Genomic DNA, 16083 nt, shown 5'->3' with positions numbered 1-16083 from the left:
ACAACCTTATCCCCCTCTCCCACCACCGGGAGCCAAGGAAACATTAGCACTATCAGAAACTTCAGCATAAGAAGAAGAAGGAGGGGGAGGGTGAAGGGTAATGAGAAGAAAAAGACGCAGACTGAACAGCCTGCAAAAGTTGAAACAGAAAAAGTATTAACACATCAGCAGCTGTAAACTCACCTGGCCGCACTGAAGAAGGATGTCCAGGAGTCACCAACGGCAGTCGCACCAGAAGCAGGAGATAGCACACTGCCCGAAGGAGGAGGCGCAGAAGAATGTCTGGCAACTCCAGAAGGAGAATACACAACTGCAGGAGGAAGAACCACTGCCCCAGGGCCCAAGAGAACCGAAGGACCAGGCTGGAGGATGCAGAAGGCAGGCAATCTACCGAAGGATGGTAGATGGAGCTATGTGGGTGAGCTAGGTGGAGCTGGGTGTGGCCTCTTGGCTCTTATAGTACTGGTATTTGGAGCCTGAGGTCAGAGTTGACTTCAGCTTCTGGTGGGGCTGGGGTTATGCTGCCAACCTGGACCTTTCCATCTGTCCAGATTGAGGGCCAGCTTGTTGAACATAGTTTGTCTTCCCATTCTATCCTTCTTGTTCCCCTACCTTACCTGTTTGGTAGTTTGGTGTGGGTTTATGTTGAGGGTGTCGTGTTTCGTCTTGTTGTTGTTACATGTCTGGTCAGTTGATGTTTTATGTCCAGCATACAGTTGCAAGAAAAACTATGTGAACCCTTTGGAATGATATGGATTTCTGCACAAATTGGTCATAAAATGTGATCTGATATTCATCTAAGTCACAACAATAGACAATCACAGTCTGCTTAAACTAATAACACACAAAGAATTAAATGTTACCATGTTTTTATTGAACACACCATGTAAACATTCACAGTGCAGGTGAAAAAAGTATGTGAACCCCTAGACTAATGACATCTCCAAGAGCTAATTGGAGTGAGGTGTCAGCCAACTGGAGTCCAATCAATGAGATGAGATTGGAGGTGTTGGTTACAGCTGCCCTGCCCTACAGGGAGTGCAGAATTATTAGGCAAGTTGTATTTTTGAGGATTAATTTTATTATTGAACAACAACCATGTTCTCAATGAACCCAAAAAACTCATTAATATCAAAGCTGAATATTTTTGGAAGTAGTTTTTAGTTTGTTTTTAGTTTTAGCTATTTTAGGGGGATATCTGTGTGTGCAAGTGACTATTACTGTGCATAATTATTAGGCAACTTAACAAAAAACAAATATATACCCATTTCAATTATTTATTTTTACCAGTGAAACCAATATAACATCGCAACATTCACAAATATACATTTCTGACATTCAAAAACAAAACAAAAACAAATCAGTGACCAATATAGCCACCTTTCTTTGCAAGGACACTCAAAAGCCTGCCATCCATGGATTCTGTCAGTGTTTTGATCTGTTCACCATCAACATTGTGTGCAGCAGCAACCACAGCCTCCCAGACACTGTTCAGAGAGGTGTACTGTTTTCCCTCCTTGTAAATCTCACATTTGATGATGGACCACAGGTTCTCAATGGGGTTCAGATCAGGTGAACAAGGAGGCCATGTCATTAGATTTTCTTCTTTTATACCCTTTCTTGCCAGCCACGCTGTGGAGTACTTGGACGCGTGTGATGGAGCATTGTCCTGCATGAAAATCATGTTTTTCTTGAAGGATGCAGACTTCTTCCTGTACCACTGCTTGAAGAAGGTGTCTTCCAGAAACTGGCAGTAGGACTGGGAGTTGAGCTTGACTCCATCCTCAACCCGAAAAGGCCCCACAAGCTCATCTTTGATGATACCAGCCCAAACCAGTACTCCACCTCCACCTTGCTGGCGTCTGAGTCGGACTGGAGCTCTCTGCCCTTTACCAATCCAGCCACGGGCCCATCCATCTGGCCCATCAAGACTCACTCTCATTTCATCAGTCCATAAAACCTTAGAAAAATCAGTCTTGAGATATTTCTTGGCCCAGTCTTGACGTTTCAGCTTGTGTGTCTTGTTCAGTGGTGGTCGTCTTTCAGCCTTTCTTACCTTGGCCATGTCTCTGAGTATTGCACACCTTGTGCTTTTGGGCACTCCAGTGATGTTGCAGCTCTGAAATATGGCCAAACTGGTGGCAAGTGGCATCTTGGCAGCTGCACGCTTGACTTTTCTCAGTTCATGGGCAGTTATTTTGCGCCTTGGTTTTTTCCACACGCTTCTTGCGACCCTGTTGACTATTTTGAATGAAACGCTTGATTGTTCGATGATCACGCTTCAGAAGCTTTGCAATTTTAAGAGTGCTGCATCCCTCTGCAAGATATCTCACTATTTTTGACTTTTCTGAGCCTGTCAAGTCCTTCTTTTGACCCATTTTGCCAAAGGAAAGGAAGTTGCCTAATAATTATGCACACCTGATATAGGGTGTTCATGTCATTAGACCACACCCCTTCTCATTACAGAGATGCACATCACCTAATATGCTTAATTGGTAGTAGGCTTTCGAGCCTATACAGCTTGGAGTAAGACAACATGCATAAAGAGGATGATGTGGTCAAAATACTCATTTGCCTAATAATTCTGCACTCCCTGTATAAAAAAACACACACCAGTTCTGGGTTTGCTTTTCACAAGAAGCATTGCCTGATGTGAATGATGCCTCGCACAAAAGAGCTCTCAGAAGACCTACGATTAAGAATTGTTGACTTGCATAAAGCTGGAAAGGGTTATAAAAGTATCTCCAAAAGCCTTGCTGTTCATCAGTCCATGGTAAGACACATTATCTATAAATGGACAAAGTTCAGCACTGCTGCTACTCTACCTAGGAGTGGCCGTCCTGTAAAGATGACTGCAAGAGCACAGCGCAGAGTACTTAATGAGGTGAAGAAGAATCCTAGAGTGTCAGCTAAAGACTTATAAAAGTCTCTGTCATATGCAAACATCCCTGTTAGCGAATGTACGATACGTAAAACACTAAACAAGAATGGATTTCATGGGAGGATACCACAGAGGAAGCCACTTCTGTCCCAAAAAAAACATTGCTACACGTTTACAGTTTGCACAAGAACACCTGGATGTTCCACAGCAGTACTGGAAAAATATTCTGTGGACAGATGAAACCAAAGTTGAGTTGTTTGGAAGAAACACACAACGCTATGTGTGGAGAAAATAAAGCACAGCACACCAACATCGAAACCTCATCCCAACTGTGAAGTATGGTGGTGGAGGCCTCATGGTTTGGGGCTGCTTTGCGGCGTCAGGGCCTAGACGGATTGCTATCATCGAAGGAAAAATGAATTCCCAAGTTTATCAAGACATTTTGCAGGAGAACTTAAGGCCATCTGTCCACCAGCTGAAGCTCAACAGAAGATGGGTGTTGCAACAGGACAACGACCCAAAGCATAGAAGTAAATCAACAACAGAATGGCTTAAACAGAAGAAAATACGCCTTCTGGAGTGGCCCAGTCAGAGTCCTGACCTCAACCCGATTGAGATGCTGTGGCATGACCTCAAGAAAGCGATTCACACCAGACATCCCAAGAATATTGCTGAACTGAAACAGTTCTGTAAAGAGGAATGGTCAAGAATTACTCCTGACCGTTGTGCACGTCTGATCTGCAACTACAGGAAACGTTTGGTTGAAGTTATTGCTGCCAAAGGAGGTTCAACCAGTTATTAAATCCAAGGGTTCACATACTTTTTCCACCTGCACTGTGAATGTTTACATGGTGTGTTCAATAAAAACATGGTAACATTTAATTCTTTGTGTGTTATTAGTTTAAGCAGACTGTGATTGTCTATTGTTGTGACTTAGATGAAGATCAGATAACTTTTTATGACCAATTTGTGCAAAAATCCATATCATTCCAAAAGGTTCACATACTTTTTCTTGCAACTGTATATGCAAGGCGTTACCCTGGGTGTTGAACCTCCGGAAAGGGGTCCCTGGGGTTCAGTTAAGCAGTGCTGTCTGGGTCCGCCATGCATCTTGCCGCATGGTGGTCCAGGTAGTTACTACTGCTCCTGTGTTTGTACTGAGTCCTGATATGTGTGTTTGGGCTTTAGTGCTTTTCACAGGATCCAGTGGTTGTGGTGCAGACGACTCGTTCCTTTTGTTGTTCTGGGCAGGTAAGTGACGTTGTGGTCTGTTGTCATTCTGCCACAGGACACTTACCTGTCGAGTTTGTCCTCTGTTTACTGTCTGCTCCTCTCCTTGCTGTTAGGCCTGCAGAGACTCCTGCTTTTCTGTGTTGTGGATGAACAGGTTGTCTCTCATTCCTGACCAGTATCCCAGGGATCGATAGGGTCACTAGGGCCCAGGTTCCTGTGTATAAGGCCACCTACTATCTGGGTCTGCTCATACGGTTAGGAGTCAGGGCCAGGATTAGGGCGGCATTAGGAGATGACCTGCTCCCTTTTCCTGGTGTTCAGGTCTAGTTGCTTTCCTTTCTTCCCCGACATTGTACGGTGATGGGTTTCCCCAACTCTCCACCGTGACATGTACACAGTTACACAAAGTATGGAACAGTTTGCAAGTCTGTTTTCTGGAACTTAAAGAGACACGCAATAAAATGTCCTTCCCTTTCCACAAACACCCTGAAGGCACTGCTACTGACAACTGACTTTGGAAATAATGCAGTATCGGCGCCACTAACAGATTTGGGCCATATGTGTTATGTGCATTTAAATATGCACAAATATGCAAACTACTATGAGTTTATTCCAAACCCCCCCCCCCCGCCACACACACAATTGAACTATCTGGAGATGCCCACGTTTTCACATGCTATCCTCTGTATTGTAAGATATATGTTGCGCACTTGTATTCTATATTGATAGATTTCACAAAAAAAAAAAAAACTTGAACTGTCTGAAGATGCCCTGACACAGATTTCTGTCTAGTATTTCACGTCTTCACACAGATTTCAAATGCTACCCTCTGTATTGCAAAATACATGTTGCACACTTGTATTGCTATTTTTCACAAACAAAAAACATTCTGTCTGAAGATGTCCTGACATGCATTTTTGACTAGGATTTCATGTTTTCACTCAGAGATTTAAAACAAACCCTCTGTATTGTAAGACACACATTTCAAATGTATATTTCTATTTTCCCACACAAAAAAATAAAAATAAAATCAGCTGTCTGGAGATGCCCTAATACAGAATTAGGACTGGTATTTCAGGTGTTTTCATTTAGATTTCAAAAGCCATCTATCCTCTGGATGGTGAAACACATATTGTACAGTTTTGACCTTATTCACCCAAACAAAAAACACTGTATTTCTGTTCAAATGGGGGGGGGGGGATCTGTTTTTGAGATTCTACAACAGCTGCAGCTGTGCTAGGAGGAACACCCAGCCTCAGGACCTTGCTTTTTTCTCCATGACTGAAAACTTTCCCTGCCTTTCCCTATTCTACACAATTCTTCTTCTTTGTAATTCTAGCCTTTCCCTTTACTCTCCCTGACAGTAGAATACAAGCTTGACTTATTTCTAACTTTCCCTGACTCCCTAAGATGGTTTCCCTGGCAGACACTGTAAGACCCAACCACCCTCATTCACAGCACAGAATGGCGTTCTGCTAGGACACCTCCCTGACTGCTGCAGCATTCATTGGCTCATACCAATCAGGTCAAGCCTCCCCCCCCCCCCACTTCCTCTCAGGGTCATGTGAGCACCCTCCTTCTTCTTCCTCCCGAGTGATTTTTCCCACCGACATATGAGTAAAATGCGCTTTTACTGGATTTTTCCAAAGCGAACCTTGAAAAGCGTCGGGATCGTCTGGTGGACAAAATGTAATCTCAGGTTGATGGCGAGAAGCACGGTGGCTCAGTGGTTTGCACTGGTGTCTTGCAGCGCTGGGGTCCTAGGTTCCAATCCAACCAAGGACAACATCTGCATGGAGTTTGTATGTTCTCCCCATGTTTGTGTTTGGGTGCTCCGATTTCCTCCCATGCTCCAAAGACATACTGATAGGGAACTTAAATTGTGAGCCTCAGAGGGAACATCTTGATGCTAAAGTCTGTAAAGCGCTGAGGAATATGTTGGCGCTTTATAAGTGAGGAAACTTAATAAATGAACACGGAGAAGGCATTAGCTATTACACCTCGCCAGCTATTAGACCTCGCCAGACTTCCCCGCCAGATCTCACTCTTTTCTTACAGCACAGGAAGAGACAGCTGCTGCTGGGTGTCTGTCCCTTCCCTAGAACAAATACCATTTACAGATCACAGACTCCTGCAGACTGTGCTTTACCTCTTCCAACAGCACAGCCTAGAGCCTGACTCCTCCCACACAGGATCACATGGTCATGACATCATCACAGGTCCTTTACCTCCTCCAACAGCACAGCCTAGAGCCTGACTCCTCCCACACAGGATCACATGGTCATGATATCATCACAGGTCCTTTACCTCCTCCAACAGCACAGTCTGAAGCATGACTCCTCCCACACAGGATCACATGGTCATGACATCATCACAGGTCCTTTACCTCCTCTAGGAGCACAGTCTGAAGTATGACTCCTCCCACACTAGATCACATGGTCATGATATCATCACAGGTCTTTTACCACTTCCAGCAGCACAACCTGGAGCCTGACTCCTCCCATATAGGAACACATGATCATGATGGTTTAGGTTTAGGTCACCTGGTGAGGTAATGTGACTTTGAGATAGGTGGTGGTGATAAGTGAGGTTCAGGTAAGTGTCCTGTGTGTTGGGCTGCGGGACGTCCTCTCCGTGTTCTGTGCGGTCTCCTGTGCGGGTCAGGATTAGGGACAGGTTTACAGTCAGGGAGGTTTTGTGGAGAACATTAGTTTCTAGAACAACTTGGGGGCGGGGCTCCAGCCTCTCAGAAGCCCATACATTCTAGGTGGGTACATGTGTCCAGCAGGGCAGGTAGGTGTGTAGTCACCACCATTGTCTGTCAGGATTATTTGGGCAGAGGGGGCATTAACCCCTTCACCGCCAGCTCTCTGCTGTTGAGTTACCTCCTGGTCACTATTCACATCAGGGGTTAAAGGGCTTCTCCGAGCGCAGACCTCCTGGGAGTGTTACTTCTATGCTGTACAGTGTTATAGGGTCATATGTGACTGATTATCAGCTTGTAATCTGCAGCAGAAGAAAACGCAGAAAAGCTGCAGATTAGAGGCAGATTTCATTCTCTGCACCGGACGGGGTTAAATCCGCAGTGAAAATCATCATCCTGCAGATTTATAATCCGCTCCACAGGTCGGTTTCTGCCACGTGTGACTGGGAATTACTAAAAGCTCATTCCCTTTGCTGGTTCTGTACAACGCAGAAATCCGCAAAGTAAATCTGCAGCTGACCAGTCACGTGTGAACCCCGCCTTATACTGCACTGCAGCCGCTCTCTATGTGCTATATGGCGGAATTATTTCTGTGCGATGGACGCAGCTGAAGGTTTCTTATTCATTAGTTTCTTATTCACATAATTTGTATTTTTTGTGTTTTGTTAATGAATTATGAGAACTTTTCCCAGTAATAAAATAAATTGCACTGAGCGGTCCTGAGGGGAAATCAGCTGAACGCGGTATGACCACAGAAATGACTGGCACACAAGTGGGCATAGGAGTAGGATTTAATGGGTTAAGTGACTTTGGACCACTGATCTCACACTGCCAGCATGCATGTTCATATTGTAGGAAGGCGCAAGGGTCCGTCATTGACGGAAGGTACGTGTCACCAAAGTTCCTGGCCTCGGTGAGATAGGAACAGGTTATTTTGTGTGTCAGCCACAGCTAGTGCTCGCTGACACTGTTTTCTCTTAGTGTGGCTGAAAAGCTGATCCAGGCCGGTTCTTATTGGGAGCAGCCAAAGAGCAGGGTGGGTGGCTGTTCCCCACGTCCAGGCCAGGTTTTGGACTGGGGTTTAAAAACCCAGCCAGCAGCTCAGCTGGGTGTGGAAGGAACCTCCAGGTGATAGTGGAGCTCTGTGGTTAGGGAGCTGAGGAGTACCGCCATACTACAAGGCTGAGAGCTGCAAGCGGGAAGCCAGGCGCCCTAAAGCCTGCTGTGGACTGCCAGGTGACGTGTTTCTTTAAGTTCTGTGGACTTTTGCTGTGTAAATTAACACGAGGATTCCTGCAGTGTGAGTTAACACCAGCGCAGAGAGACTGGCGTGAACGCCAAAATATTTTTGGTTTGCACACGGTTGTATGTCATTTATCAAACTGGCTAGATTCAAACCGGTGTCACGTGACGAAATGGAGGCTGTTATGAAGGCCCTCGTGGAGGCTAACCTGCAGCAATGCAAGGCTAATAAGCAGCAGCAGGAGACCAACCAGTTGCTGCTACAACATGTAATGGCTTTGCAGACCGCAGGAGCAACCCCAAGCGTACACGATGCCCGGAAAGCAGTATGTGCAGCGATCCCTTAAATGACCCCCGCAGACGATGTCGAGACCTACCTGGCGATATATGAAAAAGTGGCTACCAGGGAAAAGCTGCCCCAAGACCAGTGGGCTGAGGTCGTCGCTCCTTTTCTGACGTCAGAGTCCCAGCGGGTGTTTTTCGACTTGCCGGCCTGTTCCGGGAGTGACTGATACGCGTGAGACAGATGTAACCCTAGCAGAGTGGCTCGGCTCAGAGGGGAGCAGTGGTGTTGCAAGGGGGGTGCGGGCCACACCGGGTGACACCAGTCTGATGGGGTGTCACCTGCCCCCACCGGCCGCCGGACTAACTTACTGCAGTGCAATTTAAATGTGTTAAATTAATCACCTAGGTAGGTCTGGCTGGCGGCTGCTACAATGGGGTGTCACCCGCCCCCACCGGCCGCCGGACTGACTTACTGCAGTGCAATTTAAATGTGTTAAATAATTTTATTAATCGCCTAGGTAGGTCTGGCTGGCGGCTGCTACTGTCTTGTCTGGCCAGCCTACGTGTGTGCCGTGCGGCGCTCAGGCCCAAGTAGGCGGGACTGAGTCTGTCAGTGGGGCCGCGGCAGCTGCAGACAGAACCAGGACCAGGTGAGCTGGGGGGGGGAGAGATGTAGCTTCGCTTGTGTTGCCAAAATATCCTAGCACCTGCCCTGGTCACGTCCACGTGACAGCAGTGACTCACTCACACAGGCGGCCCGCCCAGTGTCTTCAGCTTGTCCTCCTCCTCCAGTGGCCAAATCCTGCGCCTGTGCCGAGGATCTGGATGTCCGCGCCTGCGCACTGGTTTCCCGATTACTGGCAGAAGCATCAGAGTATCCAGTGCGCAGGCCCGTACAGTGACACTCCTGCAAGCGCCGCATCGGAGGGCTGTTCAGAGCTCGACGAAGAGGCGTACTGTGTTGGAGCTGCCAGCCTGCCTACCTCCTGACTTTGGCAATAGCAATATTTTTACTGCACAGTACGTGTCCCTTATATTTATATGTAATAAATAAAGAGTCCCGCAGTACATAATGTGGGCAAAATATACCTAATTACATAACATTCCCAATAAATAAACTTATTTTTTTGTGAAAAAAGGCTATTTTACATTTTTATTAGTGATACTCTTTGGTGGCAGGGGGTGTACCCTGGCATTTTTATTATGGTACACCACCTGGCACCAAAGTGTATCACTTTAAAAAAAATGTAAAATAGCGATTTTTCACATAAAAATAAGTTTATGTTTTGGGAATGTTATGTAATTATGAAAAAAATACAATTCCCTACACATGTTTGATATCAAAGCATCCGTAACGACCTGATCTATAAAACGGTCATGTTACTTTACCCGGACGGGGAACACCATAAAAATAAACTATGATGAAATTGAAATTTTGCCCACCTTACTTCCCAAAAAAGGTAATAAAAGTCGCATGTACGCCAAAATAGTACCAATCAAACCGTCATCTCATCCCTCAAAAATCATACCCTACCCAAGATAATCGCCCAAAAACTGAAAAAACTATGGCTCTTAGACTATGGAAACACTAAAACATGATTATTATTTTTTTTGGTTTCAAAAATGAAATCATTGTGTAAAACTTACATAAATAAAAAAAGTATACATATTAGGTATCGCCGCGTCCGTATCGACCGGCTCTATAAAAATATCACATGACCTAACCCCTAAGGTGACCACCGTAATAAAATAAAAATAAAAACTGTGTAAAAAAAAGCCATTTTTTGTCATCTTGCGTCACAAAAAGTGTAATAGCAAGCAATAAAAAAGTCATATGCACCCCAAAATAGTGCCAATCAAACCGTCATCTCATGCCACAAAAAATGAGACCCTACTTAAGATAATCGCCCAAAAGCTAAAAAAAAACTATGGCTCTTAGACTATGGAGACACTAAAACTTTTTTTTTGTTTAAAAAATGAAATCATTGTGTAAAACTTACATAAATAAAAAAAATTGTATACATATTAGGTATCGCCGCGTCCGTGACAACCTGCTCTATAAAATTACCACATGATCTAACCTGTCAGATGAATGTTGTAAATAACAAAAAAAATAAACGGTGCCAAAAAAGCTATTTCTTGTTACCTTGCCGCACAAAAAGTGTAATATATAGAGTAACCAAAAATCATATGTACCCTAAACTAGTACCAACAAAACTGCCACCCTATCCTGTAGTTTCTAAAATGGGGTCACTTTTTTGGAGTTTCTACTCTAGGGGTGCATCAGGGGGGCTTCAAATGGGACATGGTGTCAAAAAAAAACAGTCCAGCAAAATCTGCCTTCCAAAAACCGTATGGCATTTCTTTCCTTCTGCGCCCTGCCGTGTGCTTGTACAGCAGTTTACGACCACATATGGGGTGTTTCTGTAAACTACAGAATCAGGGCCATAAATAATGAGTTTTGTTTGGCTGTTAACCCTTGCTTTGTAACTGGAAAAAAAATATTAAAATGGAAAATCTGCCAAAAAAGTGAAATTTTGAAATTGTATCTCTATTTTCCATTAAATATTGTGCAACACCTAAAGGATTAACAAAGATTGTAAAATCAGTTTTGAATACCTTGAGGGGTGTAGTTTCTTAGATGGGGTCACTTTTATGGAGTTTCTACTCTAGGGGTGCATCAGGGGGGCTTCAAATGGGACATGGTGTCAAAAAACCAGTCCAGCAAAATCTGGCTTCCAAAAACCATACGGCGCACCTTTCCCTCTACGCCCTACTGTGTTCCCGTACAGTAGTTTACGGCCACATATGGGGTGTTTCTGCAAACTAAAGAATCGGGGCAATAAATATAGAAGTTTTGTTTGGCTGTTAACCCCTTGCTTTGTTACTGGAAAAAATGGATTAAAATTGAAAATTTGCCAAAAAATCTAAATTCTGAAATTTTAGCACCATTTGCATTAACTCTTGTGGAACACCTAAAGGGTTACCTACGTTTGTAAAATCAGTTTTGAATACCTTGAGGGGTGTAGTTTCTAGAATGGGGTCATTTTTGGGTGGTTTCTATTATGTGAGCCTCACAAAGTGACTTCAGACCTGAACTGGTCCCTAAAAAGTGTGTTTTTGAAAATTTCAAGATTTGCTTCTAAACTTCTAAGCCTTGTAACATCCCCCAAAAATAAAATATCATTCCCAAATTAATTCAAACATGAAGTAGACATATGGGGAATGTAAATTAATAACTATTTTTGTAGGTATTACTATGTATTATAGAAGTAGAGAAATTGAAACTTGGAAATTTTAATTATTTTTTTTACAAATTTTTGGTAAATTTGGTATTTTTTTATAAATAGAAATACATTTTTTGACTTCATTTTACCAGTGTCATGAAGTACAATATGTGACGAAAAAACAATCTCAGAATGGCCTGGATAAGTCAGTGTTTTAAAGTTATTAGCACTTAAAGTGACACTGGTCAGATTTGCAAAAAATGGCTTGGTCCTTAAGGTGAAATAAGGCTGTGTCCCTAAGGGGTTAAAGAGGTGGACGAGTTCTGTAAGTCTTGCCCGACCTGCCAGGCAACTAGCCCCAGCACCTTTTTCGCAGTCCCTTGGTACCCCTCCCGATCATCGAGGTACCGTTTGAGCGAATCGATATGGACCTGGTAGGTCCTGTACCGAAGTCCGCTAGGGGACACCAACACATTTTGGTTGTCCTTGATTACGCTGCTCTGTACCCGGAGGCAGTCCCACTGCAACATACATCGGCACACATACTTCTAGCTAAAGAGCTAATGGAGATGTTCTCCCGAGTGGGGCTACCTAAAGAGGTCCTGACTGACCAGGGGACCCCTTTTATGTCCAAGGTCATGAGGGAACTCTGCAAGTTGCTGCGTATTAAACAGTTACGGACGTCCGTGTACCATCCACAAATGGACGGACTGGTTGAAAGGTTTAACAAAACTCTAAAAATTATGTTAAAAAGGGTGGTGACCAAAGATGGAAAGGATTGGGACATTCTTCTGCCTTATCTCATGTTCGCAGTGTGAGAGGTGCCCCAGTTCTCTACTGGGTTCTCGCCCTTCGAATTGCTATATGGCAGACATCCTCTTGGCTTGTTGGACATAGCCAAAGAGGCGTGGGAACAACAACCAACTCCGCATAAAAGCGTCCTGGAATATGTTACCAAGATGTAACAGCGGATAGAGACCGTTTTGCCTCTTGTCAGGGAACATATGGAGGCCGCTCAGTGAGCCTAGAGTGGGATATATAATCGGAAGGCTCGGGTCTGGAACTTTAACCCGGGTGATCGGGTTTTGGTTCTGGATCCGACAGTGGACAGTAAGTTCCTAGCCAGGTTGCAGGGGCCCTACGAGGTACGTGAAAAAATTGGAGAGGTAAATTACAAGGTACACCAGCCGGGGAGGCGAAAGCCGGAGCAGATTTACCATGTTAATTTGCTAAAACCTTGGAAGGCTAGGGAAACCTGTACGGAAGACAGTCCGCGCCCGGGCTTTCTTGGACAAGAGATTCCGGCTCCTATGTCTGATGCAAGGGAAGCGGTTGCCGCAATAAAAATTGCTGACAGCCTCTCCTCTAAACAGGCTCAGGAGACCAGGGAGTTCGTTAGTCGGAACACGGATGTGTTCTCGGACCTCCCTGGACGCACTTCCGTAATCCAACATGACATTGTCACTGAGCCTCAGGCAAAAATCCGGTTAAAGCCATACAGAGCACCCGAGGCTTGGCGAAAAGCCATCTCGGAGGAAGTGCAACTCGTGTTGCGGCTGAATGTCATTGAGGAGTTTAAAAGTGAGTGGGCCAGTCCTATAGTCTTAATTCCAAAGCCAGACGGGACGTTACGGTTTTGTAATGATTTTCGGAAATTAAACTAAATATCAAAGTTCGATGCATATCCAATGCCTCGGGTCGATGAACTAATTGAGAAATTAGGTCAAGCCAGGTATTTTTCTGTTCTGGACCTCACCAAAGGGAACTGGCAGGTACCCTTGACGGAGGCTGCCAAAGAAAAAACTGCCTTCATTACACCAGAGGGGGTGTACCAGTATAAGGTGTTACCCTTTGGCCTGCATGGCGCCCCTGCCACTTTCCAACGTCTAATGGATATTGTACTTCGTCCACATCTGCGGTACGCCTTGGCTTACCTGGACGATATTATCATTCACAGTACCGACTGGGAAAGTCACCTGCCCAAAGTACAGGCCGTAGTGGACTCCCTTCGAAAGGCGGGACTAACAGCTAACCCAAAGAAATGTGCGATTGGGTTAGAGGAGACTAAATACCTTGGGTATGTCATTGGGCGCGGAGTCCTTAAACTCCAAGTGAGCAAAATAGAGGCGATACGGAATTAACCCCGACCTGCCACCTCTAGACAAGTAAAGTCGTTCCTGGGAATGATGGGCTATTACATGAGGTTTGTCCCCCATTTTGCCACTTTAGCGGCTCTGTTGACAGGGCTCTTAAAGAGACGGAAGTCCGTGATAGTCCACTGGAATGACCAGGCGGAAGAGGCTTTCTCCGCTTTGAAGTCGGCCCTGTGTGGGTCCCCGGTTTTGGTGACCCCCGACTTCAAGAGGGAATTTTTGGTACAGACTGATGCCTCTGAAGTGGGCCTCGGTGCGCTGCTGTCTCAGGAAGTCAACGGGGAGGAGCATCCCATTGTCTTCCTCAGCCGTAAGTTCACTCCAGCGGAGACCCGGTACAGTATAGTGGAGGGAGTGTGCCTTTCCATCAAGTGGGCACTCGAGTCTCTCTGCTATTATTTGGCGAGGAAGTTCCGTCTAGTGACCGATCACTCCCCTCTCAAGTGGATGAGCCAGGCCAAAGAGAGGAATGTTCAGGTCACCAGGTGGTTTTTATCGCTGCAAAACTTTAAGTTCACAGTAGAACACAGGGCAGGCCGGTTACAGGGAAACGCAGATGCCCTGTCCCGAGTACACTGTCTGGTGTGTGTTCACCCCCTCAGGGTTGAACAAAGGGGGGAGGTATGTAGGAAAGCGCAAGGGTCCGTCATTGATGGAAGGTACGTGTCACCGAAGTTCCTGGCCTCGGTGAGATAGGAATCGGTTATTTTGTGTGTCAGCCACAGCTAGTGCTCGCTGACACTGTTTTTTCTTAGTGTGGCTGAAAAGCTGATCCAGGCCGGTTCTTATTGGGAGCAGCCAAAGAGCAGGGTGGGTGGCTGTTCCCCACGTCCAGGCCAGGTTTTGGGCTGGGGTTTGAAAACCCAGCCAGCAGCTCAGCTGGATGTGGAAGGAACCTCCAGGTGATAGTGGAGCTCTGTGGTTTGGGAGCTGAGGAGTACCGCCATACTACAAGGCTGAGAGCTGCAAGCTGGAAGCCAGGCGCCCTAAAGCCTGCTGTGGACTGCCAGGTGACGTGTTTCTTTGAGTTCTGTGGACTTTTGCTGTGTGAATTAACACTAGGATTCCTGCAGTGTGAATTAACACCAGGGCCCTGCCTAGTATTGTGTTTTTTCCTGCCTTTTTTTTTTGTGTGAATAAACACTGACTTTTATTTATCAACCGTGGTTTTGCCTCTGTATTGCATCCGCTTACCCTGCCTACCAGAGCAAATCCCTACAATATGTACCCACGTTGCTGACAAAAATAATGTTTTAACATATGCAAATGAGCCTCTAGGAGAAACTGGGGTGTTACCATTACACCAAGAGGCTCCTCTTTTTTTTTTTTTGCATCTGCCACAACCTTTCTACTTTCATTGATAGGACCAGGTGTGATGACGTTTTCACTGCCTGGTTCTGTCAAAGTGCAGAGGGTGCAGCAGTTGTAGAGAGAGCAGAGCTTTTAGGTGTAATGGCAACACCCCCGTTGCTCCTAGAGGCTCATTTGCATATATAAAAACTTCATTTTTCTCAGCAATGCGGGCATATTCGAACCTGGGACCAACACAGATGCCAAGCACACATACAACAGGTCAGCCAGTGTCACAGGTATAAAACTGCTGACAGATGCTCTTTTATTCTTGTAATTCCAACTGATAGGACTAGGGCAGTCTGAACTCTAGATCTATAAAGTGATCTACCAGATTACAGCTTTATACAGGGATTACCGCTGTGACCTGTAACTGACTATAGTTGTAATATGAAGGTGTGACATGCTTTGACCTGAAACATGGAGGAACTGCCTTGATACACTTTATTATCTCCCCCAGTGTTTCCTCTTCTTATCTCCAGTAATTGTATTTTACATGGGATTTTCTATGATTTTACATCGGTTCTTCTTCTTTCCATTCAGGTTCCTACAATATAGGATCCGCTCAGCGTATATCTCCTATATAAGATCATTCTCCTGATTGACCCATCAAGGATGGATAGAGATGGGGACAAGATGGCAGAGAGTATAATAAATCTCACCCTAGAGATCCTCCTCCGGCTTACTGGAGAGGTGAGAGATTCTGATGATGTCACATTACATCATCTTCTCTATGTTACTAACAGATGGACATGACTGGAGAGGTGAGGGACTCTGGAGATGTATGGAGTGATATTTATTACTGCGTCTCTCCATAACCAGGAATACACAGTAGTGAAGAAGACCTCTAGTGAGCATTGTCAGGCCCTGGTATCTGATGGACAGGGAGGAATCCTGAGCCTAGTATCCAGGCCGACACCTCACATCCCGATACATGAGAAAGTCAACAGAGAGAAGATCCTAGAGCTCACCAACAAGATTATTGAGCTGCTGACTGGAGAGGTGACA

The 16083-nt window shown here is 45.2% G+C and overlaps 1 protein-coding gene and 1 long non-coding RNA gene across 2 annotated transcripts in view; both read left to right on the top strand.

Annotated features, from left to right (window-relative positions):
• LOC120999334 (zinc finger protein 436-like) overlaps window positions 1–16083 on the top strand; it is a 580871-nt gene that overhangs the window by 313477 nt on the left and 251311 nt on the right. The window lies entirely within an intron of this gene.
• On the top strand, window positions 6647–15943 carry LOC120999567. Its single transcript, XR_005778552.1, has 3 exons — window positions 6647–6709; window positions 15619–15768; window positions 15898–15943. It is a non-coding gene; the product is annotated as an uncharacterized LOC120999567 (long non-coding RNA).

This window comes from Bufo bufo, chromosome 4 (genome assembly GCF_905171765.1).
Source record: "Bufo bufo chromosome 4, aBufBuf1.1, whole genome shotgun sequence".
NCBI classification, from domain to species: Eukaryota; Metazoa; Chordata; class Amphibia; order Anura; family Bufonidae; genus Bufo; species Bufo bufo.
Note: the sequence above shows the minus strand (reverse complement) of the source record. Positions and strands in the feature narration are given on the sequence as shown.